This window comes from Varanus komodoensis, unplaced genomic scaffold (assembly GCF_004798865.1).
Source record: "Varanus komodoensis strain SLA01 unplaced genomic scaffold, ASM479886v1 scaffold4, whole genome shotgun sequence".
Classification (NCBI taxonomy): domain Eukaryota; kingdom Metazoa; phylum Chordata; class Lepidosauria; order Squamata; family Varanidae; genus Varanus; species Varanus komodoensis.
This window is the reverse complement of record NW_025335941.1, coordinates 4,801,176-4,823,155: the sequence shown is the minus strand read 5'-3', so window position 1 is coordinate 4,823,155 and position 21,980 is coordinate 4,801,176. Positions and strand designations below refer to the sequence as shown.

Genomic DNA, 21,980 nt, shown 5'->3' with positions numbered 1-21,980 from the left:
CAATGGTACTGGATTTTTTCTTTTTCTTTTCCTTTTCATTGGCATTTCTATACTTTCTGTTGATCATGTCATGTTAAGGTTCCCATTAAAAACATTTAACTGGTTTTAGACCAGGGCTAATTAGCCTCACAATATACCAGGGCTAATTAGCTTTTCATCATCATGGCAAAGTGATTGCACCAACAGAGGAATCCATCCTTTTTCATCAGCCTTTGACTCAATTCCATCCTAGAAGTATCACCGTCTGACTGGAGCCCTAAAGTATATCAGGATCTGAGTATAGTAAATATACTAGGAGGAGGTGCACTAGCCTCCAGGCACGAGCCCCATGGCCACCATCTTTCTGCATGACTTTTGGAAGGCAAGAGCCTTCTGTCTCCATAGAAGCCATGTGATTGCAAACACTGAAAAAATCAGTTTTCAGAATTACACAGGACAAACTCCATGGTTTGAGAAGGCTTTTCCTTCAGAAAGTTGTCCTCCTTTGTAGAGAGCAACAGAAATGGTGATAGAGGGTGGCAGACCTAATGCACTCACCCCCTCAAATCTTTACTACTCTTGGATTTTGAGTGCCTTTATAGGGTTCCAGATAAGTACATACACATGTGCCCCAACTTTTCTGAGCAGTGAGAAAAGTTGGCAGTTACCCAGGTTTGATTTGTTTTGGAAGGAGGGCACTGGAAGCTTATGGCATTTTGTAATCTTTGAGTTTATTTAGAAATATAAAGATCAAGCAGGAAACACAGAGCTTAAAACACATCAACAGCCAATTCCACTGTCCTATATTAGATCACTAGAGAAAGGCAGGCATTACCCCAGTTTTGTAGCAGCCAAACTTAAAAGCAGCCAAACCCAGGTTACCCCAGTCCATAGGTCTCTCTCGGTCTGATCTTATGGACAGGTCATGAATGTCCACAAGTTGTACTGTTAACCTCAGTTTGAACTTAGTGTTACATATTAGTGAGGCTCATATTATCAGTGATAAGGTACTGCAAAAAAAAAAAAAAAATCACAAACCTTAAGAAACAGCAGGTATCCAACAGCCCCAATGTAGCATAATTTACAGTACAATCCAATGCAGGTTTATTCAGAAATCCTACATGGGCTTAATCCAAGGTAAGTGAGTAGAGGATTGCAGCCTTAAAATGTTTAATGCAGGAATGAAAGGTACTGAACAAAGAACTGATCTTTATTTCCTTATTTTGGTGCTAGTTGGTCTTATACTGGCAAAACACTGGAACGGTAAGACATTTGGAATCAAAAGGTGTGGTATGTTGCTTTGGTAGAGGTATGATTCCAGCAAATCTACCTATTTAAATGAGAAACACAGTCAGCCACCTTCATTTCAGTTTGCTAGTGCTTTATTTCATTTACAAATTTGAACGACACAGGAAGAGAATCACTTACCCCCCAAGTAAATCTATAAAAAGGTATATAAACTAAAATTAAACAAAACAAAGGAAAATAGGTCAGTATCACAAAACTATGAACTTATCAGGCTTCTTGAGCAATCACTGAAAAGGTGCAATCTATGTATGGAAAAGGAGGAAAAAAGAAAGAGCATTATTTTTTCCTTATTTTGGAAATAGACATTAAATGCTTTAAATATCATGTTCCAAGCAAGGATATTATGAACTTCACCAGTATCACTGGTTCTAGTAAGTCTCTTCTTGCTGTAGAATTGTTCATGAAGGTCTTAAGTGTGGATCTGGGACATAGCCATCCTCCACCCAATTCCTTTTTGACAAAAGGCCAACATGAGTAATTTGCAATAGCCACAAAATTGGAGTCCTGTGCTCAGCTCATGATCCTTTGTTGCACAGTGAACTACAAAAGTGCAACAAAAACAAAGAACTCATGTGTCCTACAAGTTTATGTTCTGTGAAGGAGATTTGTCTATCAAATATCTCAACTCTGTGTCTGCTATGGTTCTGGACACACTAATTTATTGTACCACTTCTTACATTGGCCACAGTTGGGTGGATGTCATGCACAGAATCATAGCATTAGAATACATCTTCGAATTCATCTAATCTAACACCCTCTGTGAATGCAGAAGATCTACAGTGTGGTTCTTCTTCTCCACTCCATTTCCACACACTTATCTCCAACCCATCTAAAACTGAATCTTAGATCACTCAAATAGAAGTTGCTTCTGTGTAGGGCTAGATGGCAATCTACCCTCTTCAGTCACCATTCCACTGAACATCTCTAGGTTTTACTGGGGGCATCTCCCCAGAGGTTCCCCCATCATCATCATCACCATCATCACCACCACTACCACCACCACCAGCATCCCAATATCACTTCTGCAGATATGTCTCTCTTGTGCATGGATGGCATTGCTTGGGCTAAATGAGCTGAGACCATTGTCAGTATGTGTATTAAGATGTGATGTATCTGCTATAGCCACTAAAGGAAAACTATAGATTTTTGTGCCTGTTTTGTTTCTAGGTATCATTTCTGTTATATATGTGGGTGTCCCTACAAACATCAAAGAAACACTGCTTTAGTTGCAACTCCCATTTAATTTTGCACACAAAAACAAAAACTTAACCTCAAATGTTTTTCAATGAGTCCTGCAAGACAGAATGGACTTCCAGAATTTCAGAGTCTGGCCTATGTAATAGAGATATGGGTGATGGCTGAAAAAAGATATGAGATACCATGGCCATCTGTTACATCTTACCAAGTGGGAAGGAGAACATTATCATACATCAACTGCCAAAGCATGGGGAAATGGTAGTCTGTATTGACTGTCTGTTTACTGCTGCTCTCAAAATGTCATTATTCTCTTAGTACAATGCAGTTATAATGTAACACCTTGCTGTGCTGTGGAATCATGAACACTGTTGCAGAAGAGATTAGGTTCTTTTTTCTTTTTTTAAACAGAAACCTGAGGCCTGCAACATCTTATGGCATGTCACATTAGTGTCAACAAAGACAAAATGTTCAACCTGGCAGATTTCAAAGGTCTTGGAATCTATTCAGCTTTGTCACAGCATAGATTGCATACTAGTTAAACATGTACGTGGGTGTTTTTCTTTTCTAAGTTGTATGCAAAATGTATTAGAAACATTCAATTCACATTATATTTTGGGTTTCATTTGCATATTTGTGACATTTTTTCTGATCCACTTTAAAGATTGCAAGTCAGACCCTAGAAATAAAAGAATATAATTTTCTAGAAGACGTACAAAATCTCTACCTTTACTTGAACGTTGACTACATCGTTTCATTTTCACTTTTCAGCTGTTACAGATTATTGTGAGAAGAACACAAAAACTCAGATATGGTCTTTTTCAGGACCCTTTTCTATGTAGTGAAAGCTGTTCGGTCCAATGAAGCTAATTACCACGGAAGTGGGTACTGAAGTACAGTCTTAAAAGCACTTCACAAGACTGATCACTGCTGATCAAAACAGGCTCTAGGTTTGACACTAGGCTCAAATCAAGCACGCTCCTGCTAATGTAGCCTTCATTTAAAAATAAGTATTGTCTACCTTAATATGAAAATAAATGGTACTTGATTTTTTAAAAAGACATTTCTCACAAAACTGCACTGCTGACCAATATTTATAGTATTTACAAGCATCGCATAAAAGAAATTTCATTTTCACAGACAATTAAAGTGGAATGTAGAGAATCAAGAGGGTGCATTTTGTGGTTATTAATACAGCCAGGAAACAGAATTGCTTTAATGCATAAACTACAGATTCTGCCATAGCAATTATTTTGAAATTTGTATCACCTCTGTGAAAACACATGCTATATAGGCAGACTTTGTCCTTTTAGGACATTTGTGTAACTACATTTGAAGGAACACTTCTGCTCCCATATAAATTTATTTTGCATTCAAAGAGCCAGTTTACCATCTGAATATGCGATATGAGCCAGTGTTCTATGCCAGCTAGTAACCTTATTGGGACTGCCATCTTCCTGCATGTTTCTTGTTCAGTATAAAATATGTTTTTCTTTTGTGGGCCTGACAATTTCTCCATTTTTCCAAGTGGAGTTATAAATTGAAGTTGATCCAATTCTGGGTCCTTTCCAGAGTGAGAGTTTATAGTGCAATAAATGTGTAGTACTTACTATGCTTTGTGGCAGCTGTTCTCTTACCAGCTTATCTCATTCTTCCAGGTGAAGCTCCAATATTTTGCCACTGGAAAAATGAGACCATTGCCTTATTAACAAAGCTCACAGTGTTGGATCTAAACTGGTGTGAGTTCAAAGACGCTCACATAAAGGAACTTCCCAGTGCTTCCTGCCAGTTGTGTTCCTCTGTGCTCCCTGAATAATGCCCTCAGGAAATGATGTGCACTAGGTTCCCTACTTTCGCACATTCAAGCTATATGCTGTTCTTGCAAAACATTCTTCATTGACCAAAACATTTTCCAGAAGGAACCTCTGAGCATGCACAGAGTGATTCATAGACTCTACTATTCTGGAAGGTACCATGAAGGCCATCGGATCCAGGCCCCTGCTGTTGCAGGACATCAAGGTACACCATCCCACTCAGATGGCTCTCAAGTTTCTTTTTGAATGTCTCTAGTGTGGGAGAGCCCACCACCTCTTTAGGCGGCTGGTTCCACTGCTGTATTGCTCTGACAGTGAGGGAGCTTTTCCCGATGTCCAGCCTGAATCTGGGTTGTCGCAGCTTGACTTGATTTGTTGAATCCAGTCTAGTACCTGCGTCTAGTAAATTCCCTTATGATTATCTTTGGGCCCCATACTTTTGGCAGGAGCCTTTCGCAAATGAGCACTCTCCTTTCTGCATGACAGGAGCTGCCTCTCCTCTGCCAACCTCTTGAGTCAAGAAGCATACCCTCATCGGTCTCTGAGAGTCTCCCCTGTTCCAAGCCCTCTCCCAATAACTGTGCAACTTGTTTTTTCTCAGAGGCTGCCTGCACACCAGGCCTTGAGATAAATGGCTCAGCTCAGTGTCTGAAACTGGCTCACATTCCAAGGGCTCCTAGTGCTCCTTCCGAGTCCAAATCAGGCCTTGGGAATGTAGACCAAGAGCAACTGCCGCTACAGGAAAGACCTGGAATGTGGAGCAGGGTTGGCCAGCATAGTCAATAGTGAAGGATGCTGGGAGCAAAATATCTGGAGGCCAGCCCACATATTTCCCATCCCTGCTCTAGTTTTACCTTACTCTTTCTCTTCCTTGCAACTTTGGTGTTATGGGAAAATGCAATGGCAAAACTAGCACAGGTGCTTACAGCTTTACCTAGTTAGGTGAAAAACTGTGTATTTATTTGTTGACTGTGACTCTTTGATGAGCAAAAGATAATTACTAGAAGAAAAGCAAGTTAAGTTCCACAGTCCTGCTACCTGATTATATTATAAGAGCTGAAGTGTGAAATAAAGAGAAAGAAACTGGAGAGGATGTGTGGCTAATGGTTATAGAACCAATTTTGTAACTAATATCGGGGTTTCCACCTCATAAAATCTAATCGAAACAATGGGGAATGTCTCATTAGCAGCACCATGAATGCTTTTGGAGCTTGCAGTCCAAGAGAGTGATGAGTAATTAGATACAGCCAAGAGTAAACTTTTTAGTCTTCCTGTCTTTTATGTGGAAGCAATTTGCTACTCTCTTTAATTTGTTATGGAATATAATTAGAGACTGTTTTAGAGTATGGAAAACAAAAGTGGTCTCCTTGGAGTGCTGTCAGCACTTCAGAATAAGACACTTATGTCCAAGCTTATTTATGTTCCCCTATATGTGCTATAAAGTCCCAAAATTTCCTGACTTAGCAAAGCATCACACTGTGGCTGAGCAAAATGCACCTTGTGTCAGCTATTTATACTCATTTACTTTGATAAAATGCTTCAGTGCTATATCATTATACTGTCCACCATCTCTGAGATACTGCAGGTGAAATAATTAACAGCATGAAAATGTTCACTTGCAAACTAAACTTATTATAGCTTAAATTCTTAAACATGAAGGTGGTACAAGTATGAATGTTCCATTGCTCTTCCACTGGGTGAACTGTTGGGGTGAAGAGTGGGAGTTCATTCCTAGCTAATTGTTTTAAGTTTCTTGTCAAATACTAATTTCTCTGTGCCTATTGATACTGCCTTCCTTTTTGCCCCGACTAATCACTTTCTGCCATGGATGCCACCTGGAAAGAAAATAAAGTGGGACAAATCTAAGAGCTTGCAGCTGCATGTCTGTTTGCCTGTTGGCTTCCCTGCTACTTCAAATCACATACTTTGTTGTCATAATATTCTAATTCTGTTCATACTTCTTTTCCTGTCTTCCATGTGCACCTCAATTAAACCAAGCTAGACTGGTATTAAATGTATTAGTTCATGTGCTCCTTTTTAATGCGTATAGCTGCACAGAAGGGGGGCCAGAATTAGGGCAGGTAAGACGATAGTTTAATCTTTTCTACTCACCATGACCCAACAAAAATTAGCTTCCTCCAACTCTAATACTATGTACATTAGGAGGATATTTACCTTGCATCATGCTATTTACATCACTTTTTCAGATTAGAATTAAAAGGGGTGTGTATTTAGAATTCCCTTCTCATTCGGAGGTTTAAGTGACATCTTGTAGAATGAAGGATGCTTTGCAGCATATGACCAATGTGATGGTAGGTGTATAGAGTTCATTTCCACATTTTTTCTGGATAGACCTAGTAAATGATCTGCAAGCATTTCTAACCCCAACCATTTCTTTCTAGAGTCTTCATTAAGATAATAGGCTGGTTTAACAAGATCCCAGATGTTATGGGCACAAATTGTCTCCCTTCTATAGGGAGAGATCAATTGTTGATACCGGGCTCTTTGTTAATTAAACAAACATATGCTTCTCAGTTTAGTCAGTCACTGGTGTTTCCTCTGTCAGGAAATCCTTAATTCATTCCAGAGACTTCTACAGGACAGAGTTTTACAATGTGCTAGCTGGCTCCCGTGCAGATCCAACATTTCTGGCTGGAGTGTCCTCTATTCCAATGCAGCATAATCGATAAAAGTCCTTGCCTTCTGAAACAAGCCTCAGAAAGCAAGAGTTATAAGATAGGCAGGACGAGTGTACTGTTGACTTTTGAAAAAATGACAATGGGGAAAAAGGGAAGAAAACAAGGGAACAGGGTACTGAGAATACGCTCTTATAAACAGTAGCAGTCAGGGTCTTGGATCTTAGGGTGTTTTGGATTCAGTTTTAAAATGGGACTGATATATTTAATTGGCAGTAATTCCCAATTCATGTGTTGGGATTTCAGGAGCTACTGAAAAGCTTGTAGTGTAGTTGTGGGAACTAAAGTGTGGCAGTGGGGGCAAACGACTTTAACTGGAGTCTTTCATAAACACCAGATATGCAACTAAGATATGGGAACAACTAGTGACACTTGGGGAACAATTCTACAGAAAAAGTCCTGCAACTCCAAGGATTGTCCAGCTAGTACAGGGAATCCTGGCTAGCTGTTTAGGGAATCCTGGGTGCTGTAGGACTTTTTTCCCATCATGGAATTGTACCCTTAAGGGTGTCATAGGATAACCTCAGACCTCCTTATTGTAATTTTGTCACTTACATTATTACATGGTTATTTATCATAGAAACAATACATTGCATTTTTCATCTTGCAGATATTAAGTTTCTACCCTTAAAAGCAGGGAGGCATTGTTGTTAAGAGTCCCCCCCCACAAACACTTTTGCTAGAATTCAGCAAATTCTATGTAGAATTCTATGACTTTATATAGTATTTTCAGAGGGCTGGAGGTTGCGGCATAGCAAGAAGTGAAGAAATCCATTTTTACCAGCGCAATTGATCCAATTAAATCAGAATTCAATCAAAGATGTTTTGGCCTATAGCTGCCAACTGCCCTAGCTAGCATATCCAAAGATGAGGGATGATGGAAACTGTAGCTAAAAAGATCTGGAGGGCCACAATTTAGAACCATCTCTTATATATAAAAGGGTAGTATTGAATAGCTGTTCGATTGCATCAAAAGATCAGTACTGACTCTGAAATAAAGGTTATTGATCTTGTAACATGATTAGTTATCCCCTGCAATTGAAGGATTTCCGTAAGGGTTTTGTGACATAGTTTCCTTTCTAAGGGTAGTTCCAAAGCATCTATTCTTTTTGCTCCAAAAGCTGGACTGGATGGACGGTCTTTAGCGGAAATGCTTAGAACTCCACAAATGGCTCAATACTCTAGATTCTTTTATCTTTCTTTCTTTCTTCTTTTTGGGTGGGGAGGGGAGATCGAACTCTTATAAAGATCCACCAGTAAGAAAAGTAATTTCGTGTCCTTCGTGATACCGACCAGGCCTGGTTGTGACAGATGAACTAAACATCTATCACGATTTTAGCTCTTCAGCCCACAAGTGGAGCTTCTCATTATCCAGTCCTCCTACACAAAATTTACAGCATATACTCCCAACATTGACACTTTGTCCATTGACAAAGGGCAAGAGTTCTAACCTTTTCAATGGGAAAGCATTCCCCCATGGGAGTCCCAACTTGCAGAATATAAGGGGCCTGAATGAATTACAGTCCTCTATCACATTACTTATTATGTATACTTGCTTTGGATTTGCCAGTAATATAGTACAGTGGTACCTTGGCTCATGAACTTAATCCGTTCCAGGACTCTGTTTGTGACTGAAGTTAAAATTCCCCATAAGGTTTAAAAAAAAAATGCAAAGCCAAGTGACAAACAACAAAGATCGCAGTCATCTCCCCCCCCCCCACCCTGAGCACAGCCATCTCCCTGCCCCACCCCCAGCACGACCAGGATCACGCCTTTCATCCCTGCACACGTCCGTCATCCTGGCACACTGGAGGAGAGACGGGCGCAATCACAGGCATGCTGGGGGAGGGGAGGAGGAGACGGGCATGTTTGAGGGGGAGACAGGTGCGGAGATGGCCAAGATCACAGTTGCGCTCCTGCAGGAAGGACGGGCGCAACCTCAGCCATATCCCCTCCATCTCCAGCACGATTGCAGCCATCTCCCCACTCGGGGTGGGGAGATGGCCGCGATCGCAGTTGCCACCCAATGCGGAGTTCACAACCTGAGTCAAAATTTTTATGAAATTTTTGTTTGTGACTCAATTTAGTCATGAACTGAGGTGTTCATGAGCCAAGGTACCACTGTACTATGTGGCCTATAGTGAGTGGGATCATTTTGGGGTGAAAAGAGGCAAAATGTTAGCAAGAAATCCCTTTAGTTCTTTGGTGGCAAAATCTTTGGTCAGTTATGACCTGTATTCCAAGTACATGTGGTATAATTCCTACCCTGGTATTACCACTTAAATAATTATTAGGTAGCAGCAGGTGTTGTTAAAGATCCATGCCAAAGATCCTGGACAGCCACTACCATTAAGAGTATGCAATATTCCCATGAACTGGAATTTGGTTAGAAATCATAAGTTCAACTCCACATCAAGCATTTTGGCAAAAAGCAAGTTATAAATTTAAATGTACATTTGCTAATTCAGGATAGCTGCTAATAAGCAGCCATTTTCCATTAAGTGGCAATGCTGATTTATATACACAGTTCATTTTCATCGCAATAAAAAGGGTATCTTGCATTCATCACCAGTAATCCATATTTTTAAATTGTGGAGTTAAGCTCTCTGTTCATAGAATTGATATGAAACAGATTTAGGCCCACTGCCACTATGCCTCCAGCTAGCATTTAATACACTAACTCAGCTGGTAAAAGCAAAAACATGCATTATTAACTCCACCCCCTTCCTGAAATGTTAATGTTATATCAACCTCTCATTTTGAAAAATGCATGATTTTATTATAGCTTTCCATTGCTACTAATATGCTTATATTGTTATTGCAAAGATGATAACTTATATTACATAGCTGGACACATTCAAATACCTACCCTTCAATCTTCTGCATCAAAGTAAATTATTTCCCCTGCCTTGTCCATATCTGTGCATGTAGGTTACTGCTGACTTGCTCGATGTCATATCTGAAACGGGGCAAGTCAGCATAGTAAATGACTTGTTGATCTGTCCTGATCCAGAAACAAGGATTTCCACTAGTTCCCAAAGCTGTTTCAAGAACTGTTTGTTCTTGCACAAGCTATCTCTTCTGGAATTGCAAAAGACCTAGCAGAGGTGCAGTGGAAGTACAAATTACTACCCTTTATCTTTGGTCATTTTATTTTACATAAGCCTCAATTTCACTGATCTGAGATCCTTCCCTTAAAAATGATATACGTGTATATGTCAGAGAAAAAGAGAGAATGTACCCAGAAAGGTCTGAAATCTGTACTAACTGCTGAAAAGCAGTTCCCAAAGTTTTACCTTCATTTTGGTGTAATCAAAATTTAAAAGGAACCAGGGAGCCTGTGCAAAACTGCCTTCACTTTAAATAGATAAAAGTCAATTTTCCACAGTGAAATTATTGGAATATAAATCTGTGAATGGGATGTTCCTTTCATGACTTTCAAAGTGATGCACCTGAAACTATAACCCAGGTTTTACCTTTTTATTCTGCACTCTCAATCACTCATGCAGATTAAAATTAGCACCTAAAAATAGTGGAGAAACCCACCCTGGTTTTATAACTACAAAGTGGTCAACTGTTTTGGTTGAGTAATACTTAGCCAGCACTAAATAATGAATACATAGTATAACATATGTATTTACTTGATTTATTTATTAGATTTGTATTTTGTCTTTTTTCTTCCAAGAACTCAAGGCAACTTACATAATTCTCCTCCACCTGCTCTTAACCTTATCCCCACAACAGTAACCCTGTGAGGTAGGTTGAGCTAGGAGTACTGATGAACACAGAAAAACTTACAATTACTATATTATACCTGAGAAAGAAAGAGGCAGGAAAAAAGCTATTTCATTTATTACATTTCTATACTGAAAATAGCCACAGCTGTCTGAATGGCTTACAAACATTAAAGCCTAAAATAACGTATGAACGCTACATTTATGTAAACATATAAACAAACAACACAGGGAAAAACACACAGATATAAAAACAATTTAGGGCAATTAAGTCAAAAAGCACGACTTGTTTAAAAACCGCATCTTCTGTTGCCAAATTCCGACATTGTCCACCAAAATAAAAACTTGCCCTTGCTGCAAAATGAATACAAGTAATTTTAATCGGCCAATGAAACTCCATTTTATTATCTAAAGCAGGGGACTGGAATACCTGCAATTCAATTAGCAGGAAAGGGGGAAAACATAATAAAAGAATGTCTTCTCACTACCAATCGTTAGCACATGGCTTGCCTTACACGGCTGAATTCTTCTTTTCCCGGCTGTTGTAAAGGAGCGAGAGGATGCGATTCTGTGCGGGACAAGAGAGAGAAATCCGCTGAACTGCGCAGGAACTTTGCCGCCGACTGAAGAAAGAGCTCGACCTAAATACACGCTTGCACTTTATTTCTTTAGCAACAGAATCAGTACCGCCCCCGTGAACTGAAGCTCAGCACGAACAACACAGCCCCCGTGCCCGAAAGCTAAAATAAAGATTAAACTAGCAATGGGACTCGGATAAAAGAGGGAAAGAGAAGAGGAAGGCGCCTCCCTTTCAGTACCGGGCCGCCCAGTGCCTCACCTTTCCCGCATTCCTACCATTCTCTCAGCACCATAGAGTTTTCAGGCGGCCCCACACTGCGTACTCACTCGCAACTACGACGACACCCATTCACTTCCGGTTACCGCAAAGGGTGACGGGAATTGACACAGCCTCAGACGTCCGTAATATTCCCTCCCAACCCCTTAAAAGTACGAACCCTCCAAAATGTCAAATTGCCTTGTCTCCTAGAATGAGCCCACCGTAAGGGAGTCCGATCCCAGCCCAGGATGAGGCCCACCACCCCTCCCTGTCCAATAACTTCGAACTGCACGGCCGCCAGCCCGTCTTTCGGCCACCTGCTCCCAGACATTCGCGCTTCGCCGCCGAATCTCGCGATATTTCCTTAGCCGGGAGGTGTCACACTGGAAGAGGCGAGAAGGCTGGGTGCAAGGGTTAGGCTCCCAATGATTTTTGAGCCGTATTTCCGATTCCTGATCGTATTTCTAAGAGTATCCCCTGAATGCGGGGCAAGTGTAGTTGGAATAAGTCTAAAGATACCACGGACACGGAACAGTTCTTCTGCCATAAAAAGCAGAAGAAGGAAAGCGGCTCTTTTTCCTGGCGTGATTCTTCTATTCCGGGGCTGCGGAGACTTCTGTGCCTTTAAAGCTGCCTGCGTGATTTGGAAAGAATAATTACATGCTGTAGGACTTTAAACGCACAGAAACCGCAAGCCATTATGAAGCTTTCAAGGTTTCTACTTTCGGGCTGGTGGTCCCAAGAAGAGTCAGTTTGTAACTCGTGCTTTAAAACCGTAAAGCCAAGCACTTAGCAAAGCTGCGTGTTATTACCTTGTGACTTCAACCTGTGTGTGTTCACACGCGCGCGCACACACCTCGACAACTGAAGATCTCTCTCTCTTTGATGAAATGGGTTGTAGTTCAAGAAAGCTTAGGCCATTATTATTTATTTTATTTTACAGGTTAAGTCTTTAAGAAAGATACGTCTTCCTCTTTGCTTTTGCTAGTTGAGTAACGCGCTACCCCCCCAGAATTTCAATCGCTCTTGTTAAAGTTCTGCCTGCCCTTCCGAAGGCACAGGAGCTTTGCCAGGAGAAGATACGGGGTTGCGGGGGTAGGCAACCTGATGCTTTCTAGACATTTTGCATCACAATTCTGCATGACCATTGGCCGTGCCGTTTGGTATTTATGGGGGTCGGAGTCCAAAACATCTGGAGGGCGCTAGACTGCCTGCCTCTGGTGAATCCTGTCGTGAGGATGTCGATCTATAATCCCAAGTTCCTTCTATCCTGAGTTACTGCAGCGAAAGAGAGTGTCTAACATTGCTTTATTAAATATGTTTGTTTATAAATTATTGCATTTGTACACCACTTGATATAGCAAACATGTCTTAGCGTTTTGCACGCATAGGCTGCAAATTTACCTTACCCTAGGAATACGCCTTTACGAACTCGATGGGGCTTACTTCTGGATAGACATATAAAGGCTTGCAGCGTTTGCTCGACTCTGACTGATGACACGGATTCCCACATCCTTCCATCGCTCCAGCCCCGCATATGGAGAATTCTCGGCGCTTCACTTGCGCATCGGAAATGAAGCATGTGTGGATCTTCTGGATACATTGCCCAAAACAGAAAACCTCTTTGGAAGGCGAAGCCGGCTAGCTTCACCCCGCCTTTCGCTTCAGCCTGTTGGGCCTTTGGCTGACACAGGCGGGATCCCGGAAGCGCTTTACGGCCCTGTCTAGCGCGCTGGCCCGCCCCTTCCCTCCACTCCCCCTCCTACGCGCTCTGCCGGTACCACCCGGAGACGCCCCCCTCGCCTCACGTAGACGGCTAGAGGGGGGCCTGCCCCACCCCCGCGAAGCGAGGGGGGTGGTCGCCTCTGTTCCCCCTTGCCTGGGGGCCGAGTGGAAGGGAAGCGCGAGATGGTCTTACTGGAACCGGCCCCCCCGCGAGCGGTGAGAGGGGAAGGGCCCGGGCTGTGCGAGTGAAGGGACGGAGAGGGCTGTTGGCAAAGCATGACAGGCGCGGGCGGGGGTTGCCTGTGCACCCGAATACGTGGGGCAGAGGTGGCCAGGAGCCGTTAAAGCGACAGGCTGGGGGGAGGTTGGGGGTAGAGCGTGTGGGGGCGGCAATCACGTTCTTGTAGTCTGAGGGGGCATTTATCCCCCCCCCCCCCCCCGTTATTCAGGGCAGGCAACAGAGACATGCACGAAAATTCTGCTTGGGTAGTATCAACGCTGGCAAAATGTCAGTAAGGTTATCCTGATGCACACGTACATATATGCATGATAGGTTAAAAAAAAAAATACATTCTCCTGCATTTATATGTGCTGTAGATTGAGCGAGGGTGCTGTTCTTGAAGTCACAGTGGCTTTTTAAAGGAGGTAAGGTGTGAAGGATTCAGTTGTGAGTGAACCACTCCTTGAGGCCTGAAGTGGAGGGTCAGTATGTGAGGGTCAGGTGTTGTGGTACCCTGAACCTGTTTTGCTTCAATTTCTCTATTCCTGAGCATTTCTTGATTTTCTTAGGTTCTGAATTACTGTAGTGGAGGCAAGGCAAAAGATTAAAAAGGGTGTGATTAATGTGAGTCTTTTTGTCTACACCCATATGTAAAACTTTTTGTCTGTTTTGGAGGCTATTTTCAGGTTGCTTAGAGATGCCACACCTGTGTTGGTGTTTGTATCACAGGGTGTAGGTAGTGCCCACAATTATGGTCTTGTTTGTGTTGTAAGTAATTGCATTTGTAACAGTTGCTTCTTCCTTTGGCATATCGTCTCAGCATGGTGACTGCAGTATGATGCTGCTGCTTTGGTTTTGGCAGCTTCAGAAATGGAAAATCCTGAGTGCTAGCAAGACCTTGGCAATGTACTGTAACTTCAGTTTGCTGAATTTTGGTTCACTTTTATTGTTGTTCATGTGTATCTAGAACATATCTTTTCAAAAGAGATCATCAAGGTAGGAGCCTATGTAGATTATTAAAAACACAAGTATTTGTCTTAGTGCTGTATTTGCACTAAGATGGAGCCAATGTTCCTTGTGTTAGAGTTTTTTCTTTCATAATTAAAGACAGCAGGATAAGCTTGCTGCCGGGAGAACTGATATTTCCCCACAAATCAACATGAAATGGGGGCGGGCATTGTGTATTAGTATATGTCTCTTAATTTTATTTTTCTTCTTGGTAAAGAACCTTATAAATAACCTGCCCATGCATATCAACAGTTGTTATTCTAGTCATTTGTGACAGGAAATGGATAATCAACACATATAATGCTTCTATGCCTGGTTGCCTAGTATAAATACTTACACTCCACAAGTGAATCATTATTGTGTTTAAAGGACTTTTTCATACAATGATATAGTGGAATATCTTTGAGCCTGTAAAGAAGTAAAATAAAAAATAAAAGCAAGTTTACAAAAATGACAAAATAAGACAAACACATGGACTGAAGTTATATTACTTGTTGCTTGTAATTTGACAGCCTTGTAGCATAGTGCCACTTTCACAGCCATGTTCCACGTTGTACTCGCAGCACTATCTGAGGGTCAGAGCTCAGTGACCCTCATTTTCCCAGTGATAATATATTAAATGCAGTTATCACTGATTACCATTTTTGCGTGGAAAGCCTAACTAAATTGACATAACAGAATAGTAAAAGCATTATGTGAAAGGGAGGGACCATTAGTCCTCACAATACATACATCATAAAAAAGAAAGTAACAGTTATAGTAACAGGTACCTTTAAAAAGAGCAATGCAATTTCAGGCGGTCTGTCCATGGTCATTAGCAACAATAGCTAAACATGAATCCTTCATGTTCAAAAGCAGTTTGCTTCATATTTGTTTTATAGGGATGAAAAACATAGCAAAGACTACCACTGTCTCAGACTGCTTGTGCTATTCCTTGGGGCCTCATCCTGCCTGCTTTCAGTGACTCAGCATGGGACCATAGCTAGACTAGCATTTAACCATTGCTGTAGCAGATTATGAAAATATCTAATTTTGTGTACATATATTTTTTCTATTAGTTTAAACTGCAAAGAGAGATGAGGAAAACAGTAGTTTAGGCTTTTTGCATGTATGCATAATGTATCACTGATTATATGATACCAAATTAATGAATCACAATTTAGTTCTTTAGTGCAGTTAGGCAACACAGATCAGCATTGATGATCATCTTTGAAAAGTAGCTCAGGTTGGAGTTAACACCTATATTTTGATGGGTCTCTGATGCCATCTGTGCATTTTCAGTTGAGAGAATTGAAGTAGAAGCTCAGCATCCTCCTGGGACATACAAAAGATGACAATATAAGGATGAAGGATTTATTAAACTGAATAATCTTTTAAACAAAAAAATCTACACAAACCATTATATTTTTTCTGTGTTTTATGTGATCTTTGTTTCTGTTTTCAGCGGAATGTCTGGCTAGTAGAGAAGCCTAACACTCCCTCTAGCCAATTGTTCACAAGGATGCTTTTTCTAGGTTACTTTCTAATTTTCTACTATGGCTCAGTTAAATGTTGTGCCTACAAGTCTTACATATTCCCTTGCATTAGAAGGATTATAATACTGCTCAAACTATTCTTAAATTGTTGTGCTTTGTTCTTGAGACCTTTCCTTCTAATACTTAGCTTAGTGATGAGAAACACACCATGTGGGACTTCTGTACTTCTTTAAGAACTCGGAGGTGAATATTGGAGGATTTGAATGATAAGGATAAGATCTCATACCAGCTTCTGCCTCTACTGACAGATATGAGCAAGGGCAGTCAGCATAAGTTGAGCTTACCTAGATGTTCCAGTGCCCTGGGTCATATAGCATACTTGGGGTCTGCACAAATTAGTCACTACTTACGGTTCCAAACATATGGGCCCAGATTGGACATAAACGGAAGTTAAGCCTCAGAGTGGACCTTGGCTTATTAATGCTTGTGCATGCTGCACAATTTTCCATACTACAAGCAGGAACAGCTTAAACAAAACACAGATCACCTGCCCATAGGTTGTTTTGTTCTGTGTGAGCTGAGAATTTATATGTTTTCCTCCAAGTTAGCCAGTGTCCTAAGCCATGACCAAACTAAGCCTGAATAAAACCAAAATTTAGCTTAAAAATCTAACCCTCCCTCTTCAACAGAGGATTTGCTTGTCAAGTTGCAAAATCACTTCAGTTACGGTTCCCCAAACTGGCTTGCAGCCAATTCTTAACTGTGGGTTACATGGGCTACTTGTGGCCCTCTAAACCTTTTGGCTTTCAGCTATCATCACGTCTGTCCAATGTAGGCAATGCCGAACCATGGTGATAGTTGTAGGCCAAAATATCAGGAGAGCTACAAGATGCTCATCCCAGGTTAAATATTTAAAAATAGCTATTAAATATTGTTAAAAATGGTTTTATCTGTGTATAAGTTTTACTTGTCAAGCCTGTATCTGCTCTCAGTCTTAATAATGAGATTGAAATGAGACATGTTTGCCCTGTTGTTTCTCTAAGGCCTTAGATTTCTATTCTCCCCAGTTAAAAGATGCAGAATTTAGATGAACCCAGAGTGATATGTCATCCCAAAATTTAATTTGCACACAGAATGGTTGTCTGTGCAAGTGTACCCAGGTTTGAAAAATTGATTAATAATGCCAGAACTAATGTCCAAATAGATAGATGTAAGGGTACACCCAGCCTACCTAGTTATTGTTATGTTTGTTTCTCAGCATCTAACCTTTTACTTGTGTTAGGTTAACAGAAAACAATAAAATGTTGAGAAATTGAATTGCACTAGTGTATTCTACAAATGCTTTATTCTTCAATTCTAGGCAGGTTCTCATACCATGGGTTATTTAACCCATGATTTTCCATGGACAAGTGAGTGTGAGTAAGCATGCTGTTCCTGTATACTAATTTCTGTTTTTAATCAACATCTTACAACAATCCAGGTGATAGGCAACAAAGCATGAGTTATATATATATGCGAACTGGGTCGATATACTACATAAATAATACATATTTAGGGCAGGGGTCCTCAAACTTTTTCATCAGGGGACCAGTTGAAAGGTGCCGGTGGTGCGCACGAGCCGGAAAGGTGGTGCCGGCAGTGTGTGTGGGCCGGAGTGGGGGGCGCACTGAGGTGGGAGCAGGGCACGCAGCGAGGCGAGGCGAGGCGAAGCATGGGCAAGTGCGTGTGGGGAGGGAAGGGGAGGCGCAGGTGGGGGCAGGCTCGCGCCATGAGGCGGGCGCATGAGGCAGCGGCTTGCTCACTTGGAGATCGTTTTCTCCAAGCGGGCAAACCGCTGCCTCCCTGCATGTGGGGCGAGGTGGGCGGCGGCAGGGGCACACGTGGACACACACACGCGGCGGGTCCAAATGGGTATGGCAGGCCAGATAAATGGGCATGGCGGGCCGGATCCATCCCCCAGGCTGTAGTTTGAGGACCCATCGTTTAGGGTCATGAACCAAACTCTTAACTTGAACTCTGTGGGTATGTTATTGGCTCTGTGCATGTTTCCAGTTCTCATGACACATTGAACTGATATAGGTTATGTTAAGATTGATATTGGTGGCCTAATATCTTCACAGGGGACCATGTTTCTTGACTATGATTTTGAGAAACACTAATTATGTTGATAGATTGATTTAGTAACAATTTCAAAATAAAAAGAGTATATAAATGAAATTAATGTGTGTCTGCTACAATGTGTCCTTCATGAAAATCATACTATATTGAATTAATATAGTTAAAATATGAAAAAAATATTTGCAGGACAAGTATGTTACATATTTGCAAAATGCTCTTCTGTGTGGAAGAAGACTTCAAATCTTATTTGACCTAAAACTGACTTGGGAAACTGGAATCTGTGCCACAGCCTATTTATTTAAATGCTGTTTACTCTGCTCTTCTGAAAATGATCCCAGGATCGCTCTTTGTGATCCTTGCCGCATACTGAGCGTACAGTTTTGTGGTGTGCTACTTGGAATCAAGGCAGCTTCTAAGTGTCACTTCACAAAATTGTCCTACAACAGCTAGAAAACCAGAAGAAGGTCTAGTTCTTATTTTTCAGTTGCAAGGTCTGTCTTTAGTCACATTCATGTAGCATTATGGGGAACATGCAGCAGCAGTCTGAAGAGATTGCCTTTTCCTGTGTACTTTGTTGTCCTGTTTTCCGATTTAAATGGTGAGTTTGCTGTTAGATGTTACCCTCCAATTAGAATCAATTCTGAATTACTAAGTCACATCAGTTGTGTCCTTCTGAACACACAGTAATTTTCTGGATCATAATTTAGCATTCAGAAATGAATAGGAACACAATACTTTCCCTATTACCTTATAGAGAGTTGATCTTTGTGTCCTTGGATGTTTTATATCTTAGAACAAGCTTGTTTGTTTTTTGTATACCACTGGTGTTGGGAAGCAGATGTACTTTTTAGGATTCTTCAGTAATACGATTCTAATTACAATCTTGCACCCTATACGAGATTCCCATGCTTAAGATAATAGCCTTTTTAAGGCTATCAGAAGCAATATAACTTTTTAATACTCAAAAATTGCTTGATTGAGACATCAGGTGCATGTCAGTAAGAAATTGATGCAGCATATAATTGTCTGAAAAAGGAGCACAGAGTCAAACGTGATATCTTTTACTTGAATTGCACAAATAATATTTCCCTATATCAGCAAAAAACTTTTAAAATTGGAATTCAACTAAGCTGAATCCTTAAGTGATTTCTCCTTGCTCCCAAAACACTTCAATAATGCAAGGGTGTATTCACTCATATGTAGCCAGCAGTTACATTGGCTGTATAAATTGAGGTAGTGGCTCACTTGCTGTCATTGTCCACATTGAACAACTACTGTGTATGACCATCCAAATGCTCCAGTGCATTTTCAACACCTATGAAGATTTTCTGGCTCCATTAACTGGGCTGTCAATTGTAAATTTTTGATATATGGTCTCTCTTTGACTAGAAGTGGTTAAATCATGAACCACACCAAAATGCTGCTCTGTTTGTCTCCATAAATTGTGTTTCAGTAAAAAATAAATTATCAATATCATGTCTCTCTGCCTATTATGGTAATATGTGATAAGAAAAATGCAAATTTGGAAATGCATCAGGATACTTAGAACAAGCTTCAGGTTTGACCTTTTCTTAATTGTTGTAAACCCCCCAGAGAGCTTCAACAGTGGGGCAGCGTAGAAATGAAATGAAAAATAATAAAATATATTTTTCCTCTGTGTGTTGTGCTTGTGCAAGAGACATACAGTGGACATATAGGAACACATATCCTGTTGTGTGGGTGCAGGCAGCCTGAAGACGAGCTGTTTTGGAATACAACTCAGCACGATCAGTGGATAGGAATCACGGGAGATATAGTTTAAAATATCTAGATAGCATTAGGTTGCTTCTCCTTGCTGTAATGTGTAAGGTGGCCCTTGGAATTGTGATGGAACATTTAGTCAAAGTGCAGGTTGATCAGTGCAGGTATGTTCCAGGCTGTTAAGGTTAGCACTTAGTCAAGGTTCTTGCAACTGTGAATCAGTGTAATTCTTTCAGTGGAGGTATTATGCCTCTGCTCTGTGAATAGCTGAACTGCAAGTAATTTCGATACAATAACAGCATGGACCTGGGACTCAGGTGATCTAGGACCAGGGCGGCTCAGGACTTCATGGCCTCCATGACGGCCATGGGGCTGTCTCAACATGTCACCGGCCCGACCCATGAATGTGGACACACCCTGGGCCTGGTTTTCTCAACGGGGCAGGAAGAGGGTGGTCTGAGGGTGAAGAATTTATGCCTGACACCCCTGTCATGGTCAGATCACTTCCTGGTGAGGTTTGTTCTCAAGAGTGGCCTCTCCCTCTGTAAGGGTGCGGACCCGATTGTGTGGGTCCGCCCTCGGAGCCGGTTGGATCCGAATGGATTCCTGAAGGCCCTGGGGGAGTTTCCGGCTGACAAGACTGGTGCTCCTGTTGAGCCCTGGTCGAATTGTGGAACGGGGAGATGACCAGGGCTGTTGACACGATCGCTCTTAAGCGTCCTCTCCCGCCGGGCAGAGCCCACTCTTCCCCTTGGTATACACCTGAATTGCAGGCGATGAAGCAGGCTGGGAGACGGCTAGAGCGTAGGTGGAGGAAATCACGGGATGAATCTGACCGAACACACTTAAGAGCCCATTATTGGGCCTATGCTGTGGCGGTGAGGGCGGCGAAAAAGAAATTCTTCTCCATCTCCATTGCCTCTTCAAAATGCTGTCCAGCAGAGCTTTTTCGAGTGGTGCATGGCCTGGTTTATCCTGGCCCCAAGAAAGATCTGGTTTCACCCTCGAAGGCCCGCTGTGACGACTTTGCCAAGCATTTCAGGGAGAAAATCGCTCAGATTCATCACAAGCTAGACTCTACTAGTGACTCAGAGGTTTCTGGGGAGATACCAATGCCTCCGCCTGGTCCAAAATTAATGGATGAATTTCAGTTATTGCGGCCTGATGATGTGGACAAGGTGCTTGGACAAGTACGTCCCATCACTTGCCTATTGGACCCTTGCCCGTCTTGGTTAATAAATAACGCCAAGCACAGGATTGGGATCTGGATCTTGGAAGTGGTTAATGCTTCTCTGAGGGAGGGTCGGGTACCTGCCTCTTTAAAGGAGGCGGTAGTCCAACCGGTTCTGAAGAAAGTGTCACTGGATCCAGAGATGGCCACTAATTATGGACCAGTGGCCAACATCCCGTTTTTGGGCAAGGTGTTGGAGCTGGTGGTGGCGGGACAACTCCAAGCACTCTTGGATGAAACTGATTATCTGGACCCATTTCAGTCCAGCTTCAGACCCGGGTATGGTACTGAATCTCCCTTGGTCACCCTGTATGATGACCTGTGCAGGGAGAAGGACAGGGGGAGTGCATCCCTGTTGTTTCTTCTGGACCTCTCAGCGGCTTTCGATACCATTGACCATAGTATCCTTCTGGATAGGCTAGCGGGAGTAGGGGTCAGAGGCACTGCTCTGCAGTGGTTCCGCTCTTATCTCAATGACCATTTCCAGAAGGTGGTGCTGGGGGACTATGGCTCTGCGCCATGGCAGCTATGCCATGAAGTACCACAGGGGTCCATTTTGTCCCCTTTGCTGTAACGTCTATATGAAACCGCTGGGAGAGGTCATCAGGAGGTGTGGGTTGCGGAATCATCAGTATGCTGATGATACCCAGCTCTACCTCTCGTTTTCCACCAATCCAGGTGAGGCAGTGGCTGTGCTGAACTGGTGCCTGGCCGAGGTAATGGGCTGGATGAGGGCCAATAAACTGAAGCTCAATCCAGGCAAGACGGAGGTCCTGTTGGTCGGCGGATCGAGCTTCGGTGAGGGTGAATTGAACCTAGTCCTGAATGGGGTTGCACTCCCTCTTAGGGACAAGGTCCGCAGCTTGGGAGTGCTCCTTGACCCAGAGCTTTCACTGGAAG

At 42.1% G+C, this 21,980-nt stretch overlaps 1 protein-coding gene and 1 long non-coding RNA gene across 12 annotated transcripts in view; one reads left to right on the top strand and one right to left on the bottom strand.

The window, feature by feature from the left end:
• Positions 1-690: 690 nt before the first annotated feature.
• On the bottom strand, positions 691-12,367 carry LOC123028977. 5 transcript variants are annotated; one of them, XR_006415806.1, is made up of 4 exons: positions 11,881-12,367; positions 11,241-11,293; positions 9,861-9,950; positions 691-4,161 (listed from the first exon to the last, which is right to left on the bottom strand). It is a non-coding gene; the product is annotated as an uncharacterized LOC123028977 (long non-coding RNA). The 5 variants fall into 5 exon arrangements; XR_006415805.1 differs by lacking the exon at positions 11,881-12,367 and adding an exon at positions 11,564-11,865 and having other exon boundaries at positions 11,156-11,293; XR_006415807.1 differs by lacking the exon at positions 11,881-12,367 and adding an exon at positions 11,581-11,865.
• Positions 12,368-13,308: 941 nt separating this feature from the next.
• Positions 13,309-21,980, top strand: part of TAB3 (TGF-beta activated kinase 1 (MAP3K7) binding protein 3) — a 51,501-nt gene continuing 42,829 nt past the window's right edge. For 4 of the 7 annotated variants that reach the window (XR_006415877.1, XR_006415876.1, XM_044441794.1 and 1 more), the window contains exon 1: positions 13,309-13,504. The gene's annotated coding sequence lies outside the window, so the exon portion shown is untranslated. The remainder of the gene's footprint in view (positions 13,505-21,980) is intronic. The other 3 variants (XR_006415878.1, XM_044441795.1, XM_044441793.1) reach the window with 2 other exon arrangements.